The 4714-nt window shown below is 27.5% G+C and overlaps 1 non-coding gene across 1 annotated transcript; it reads right to left on the bottom strand.

Moving 5' to 3' along the window:
• Nucleotides 1-977: 977 nt before the first annotated feature.
• Nucleotides 978-1050, bottom strand: TRNAR-UCU (transfer RNA arginine (anticodon UCU)). The gene has a single exon. It is a non-coding gene; the product is annotated as a tRNA-Arg (tRNA).
• Between the last annotated feature and the right edge of the window lie 3664 nt (nt 1051-4714).

The following is a 4714-nucleotide window of genomic DNA, read 5'->3' on the forward strand; positions in this document are numbered from 1 at the left end:
TTAATGAAGCACAAAAAAAAAAAATGTTGGATAGATTACTTGTGCTCCCATCTTTAGTTGACCACATCAATTTATAAGATCTATTTATAAGTTTATCCTTTAACACAAGATCATAGTTGCATGTGACGACAAAGATATCAAAACGTTTTTGGCATTCGATTAGGTTATAGGGTGGCAATCTAATCTCAATATATTTACTTTTCAATTGATATATAATTATTGGTTAGGTTTAGTTACCCCAATCTTGAGGAACTAACTATTTTCTTTTGGGACATTCACTTTTCTATGCCTTTTCAAATATACTTTTTGGATTTGATGTCGTCTATGAGCTTGGTCTCATATGTAAGCTTTGGATCGGGTAATTATCAATGATCTAAAACTAAAATCATAACTATTAACAAGAAAATAGTTTGGGAGTCTTCCTCAACAAACTAATGCACAAACTTTCACTACCTCACGGAGAATAGAAGGCTAAAGATTAGGGACCATAACCTTTTATTTATAAAATTGATCTATGGGTTATCTTATAATCTCCTAAAAATGGATGGCTTTGCTCTCAAGTCATACTTCCATATGAAAAATGGTAGTCCTGTTGTATAATATAATATGCTCACTAGAAAATAAATTCAAAATATATATCTCTCGGTTGTTAACACATTTGTATGTAAGTTTGAACAATTTGCATAAAAACTATTGAAAATCAATACAACTAACGTGGTCAACAATATGAATGTGTGTAAGTTCGGACAAATGTTAAGAACAATGGTTAATATTAACTTAGCTTAACTAACATCTGTATGTTTCCAAGGTTAAGAAATCTTGGATTCAAATCCACCACCTATTGTATTTAAAGAATTTTTTTTAAACAAAAAATGTTAAGATCAATGTTGTGGATCAAGTGCACAAATTCAATATTTTTTATTAAAATATTTGAAGAATGTAAGCATAAAAATTTTAAACTTTGGAATGAAAAAGAGCACGCCCAGTGGGATTCGAACCCACAATCGCCTGATTAGAAGTCAGACGCCTTATCCATTAGGCCATGGGCGCTTGTTTGAACAATCTAAGCATTTTTGCAAATCTAATGTAATTCAGCTTTTGTGGAGAAATTTATGTAAATATTAGAGAAACTTTTCTAAATATAATAAAAGATATTTACGGTCCGTTTAACAAAGCCCACAAATTTAGCCACTTTTTAAATATTTCAGATTTGTCCTTCTATTCCTATAATTTTTTATCGTCTTCTTTCTCTATACTCTTCTTCTTCCGTTTTTCTTTTTTTTAGATTTGGGTAACCAAATCTATTTCTTTTTATTCATTTTTTATTCATGTTTCTTCTTTTTCTTTTTTTTTCATTCACTAGTATCATCTTTCTTCTTTTCTTTTTTAAATCATCTTTTCTTTATTAAACAGATGGTGTATAAAGACCTTCAAAAAATTGGTTAGGCATTTAAATTAGAGTAACAAAAACTAAAAGATTGTGTATAAAGAATATTGAAAAAAATCGTCTTTTCTTTTTTACTCAGATGGTTTATAAATAATATTAAAAAAATTGGTTAGGCATTTAAATTAACCAAAATTAAAAGATCGTGTATAAAGAATATTAAAAAAAATCGTTTATACCAAATTTTGAAAAAAAAATATCGTTTAGATTTGACTACCATTTGGGGTAGCCAAATCTAAACGTTCGTATAGACAAATCTAAACGATCGTTTACCAAATTTTGAATGAAAAAAAAAATTAGATTTGGAACCCCAAATCTAAACGATGATGTAGCCAAATCTAAACTATCGTGTAGCCAAATCTAAATGATTGTATACCAAATTTTGATTTCTTTTTAGATTTGGAAATCTAAACGATTGTGTAGCCAAATCTAAACACGTATACCAAATTTTGAAAAAAAAATGGTTTAGATTTGGGGTAGCCAATTAATTAAACAATCGTGTTACCAAATATATTACGCTCATTGTTGATGGGGCATATTTGGTATTTTACACGGTAGGCCTCTAGGTTTTTTCCATTTTCAAAATTGTTCTATACAATATAAATACTTTGCCGCTTTTTTATATTTTTGGAAAGATCCCTAAATATTATTTATTTATTTTTACTTCTAAAAAATAAGTACAATTATTCTCTCAACTTTCAAATTAACCATTTTAGTCCCTTAATTCTAAGAATAGATTTTAAGGATTTATCTACGGAATAGATTTTTTAAAAAAAAATAAATAGAAAAATTACTAGATGGCTTATGTAACATCTTTGTTGCCAAACCTTTGAAAAATCTATTATTGAAAACTCGAGGCTTAAAATGGCTTTTGAAACACGAGAGACCAAATGGATCTATTTTTCTAAATTTAAGGGACTATTTTTATAATTTTATGAAAATTATAATTATATCAATAAGACTCTTTAACTTTGAACTTTGATAAATGAACCAATTTAACTTTTGGACATAATTGTCCACACATTTACTCAAATCCTCTTTTTTATAAAACCAACATGTGAAGAATTATACACACTTGCAAATTAATGCATTGATAATTTTAAAGGAAATAGTAACGAAAGGTCAAAACTGGTTTTATGCATGAAAGTTATATCGGTCTTATAAAACCTTGAAAGGGATGTAAATTGACAAAAGAATTTCCTTTTTATTTTTTATAATTAAATGTCGAATGATTAATTAAAATAATAAAAAGTCATTTAAAAATCCTTTTAAACCTATTTTTAAAAATTTGAGGACTAAAAAGTGGGTTTTGAAAATTTAGAGATAAAATACACATATTCTTAAGAGCTTGAGACATTTTGAAATCCGAGAGATCAAACATATTTTTAAAATTTAAATATCAAAATGTAAATCTTCCTTAATTTTTTTAATCAAAATTAATTAAAAATTTAAAGAACAATCTAATAATCACATAGGAGCTGTAAGCACTCTGAATGAGAGGCCCAACTCATTTTTATTACAGATGAATAAATACATCAATTAATATAGAACATAGATCTTAAAACTTAGTAGCACATGAATATATGAGAATTTCAGAACAAAAAAAAGGAAGTAAGCTGACGGTGAATGAGCTGGGTTACATTAGGGCTGTTTTGGGAAAAAAAATGGGTAGAAGGGATGGATAGCAAATTATTTAGGTGAAAAGGGTGGAATCTTATTATTATAATAGTCTGCGTTGATACTCTGCATTTAGGGTGCCAACTATTATAATATGTATTATAATAGCTTGCATTTAGGGTGCAGACTATTATAGTTTGTTTCGATAATCTACACTTGGGGTGCAGACTATCATACTCTGTATTTGTATAAACTATGTTTGGGATAAAGACTATTATAACCTAGGTTTTTCACTATTTTTTTTTTCTAAAATATATATTGTAGATCCAATACACAATTTTCATAAATTGATTTTATTAAATAATTTTAATTATGATATTCGTTAAATAAATTTAGTATCCATCGTTATGTTTTATGATTTTTTTACATGAATATATATTGTACATTGAATTAAAGAAGCTTCCTAATTACAACGTTCATAGCAATAATTTAAGCTTCGATTTTGTGTTTCCACTAATCTCTTTTTCCATGCATATATATTTGTCATGAAATGTAATATTTTTCTTAAAATCATTTTCCTTAATCTTCTTAATTACAACGTTCATTTCATAAGTTTAGCTTAAATTATTACTTTTCACCACTTTTTTTTTCTGTCGTACACGTGTAATGGAAAACATGTAAACACAAACCGCTATTATTGAAATTGCTTACTTACAATTCTTAGTCCATTAAATTTTGATATATCTGGACAAAATGCTTACATCATTAAATTAGGTTAGTGTGCTTCATACTAGTTGAAGCATACATCGTTACTATTCGTAAATTTGGTACTAAAGCAATGCAAAAGACATTTCAAATACGCATCTCTCCGAACATAACTTCATTAATATATAAGATTCATAGAAAAGGTTTTTACAATAGAATACAAAATGAAGACAAATACATTAAACCAGATGAACTAGCAGACAAACAGGAGAAACAAAGAAAATCAACAATCAGTCTAGCATTATCGAACATGACCTTCCTCTTATTCTCTCTTAGCTTCGAGAGCTAGGAAATATTCTAATTATTGGAATAATTCTCTCTAGGCTCTAAGAAATCTAAATTTATGAACTCCACAAATGTAGAGAATTCCTCTGTTTATAGGCTCTCTGGTAGGCTTTATGGGCTTGCGCTTGATTGGACCATGGATAAGACCTCTGGACCCAACCATATGAATTTGGGTCTTGTTCAGCATTTGAGCTAAATTAAACCTATTTTTGGGCTCTTTGAACTTTAACCAAAATAAATAATATTTAATTTGACCAAAATAATTAACTTGATCCAACACACATGATAAAACATGTGTTTATCATAATTTGCCAATTTATGTTTTCAATTTAAATTTAGGACACATGTCAATTTTAATTAGTCCAAAATAATTTTTCGTCATTAATTTCTTAAATGACGTGACGATTTGTGATTAGTCCAATTTTTTTTGAATAAAATAGTGTAATGGTAGTGTTTTCCAAAAGAAATATTTCATAATTTTGTATTAAATTTAAATTCATAGTAGTTGTCTATTACTATTACATGATTTTTTTCCAAAAATATAACAAAGAGTTAAAATATTTACATTGTATATAATAATTTTGAAAAAGGAAAAATTCCACA

Source organism: Cucumis melo, chromosome 1, assembly GCF_025177605.1.
Source record: "Cucumis melo cultivar AY chromosome 1, USDA_Cmelo_AY_1.0, whole genome shotgun sequence".
In the NCBI taxonomy this organism is placed as follows: Eukaryota; Viridiplantae; Streptophyta; class Magnoliopsida; order Cucurbitales; family Cucurbitaceae; genus Cucumis; species Cucumis melo.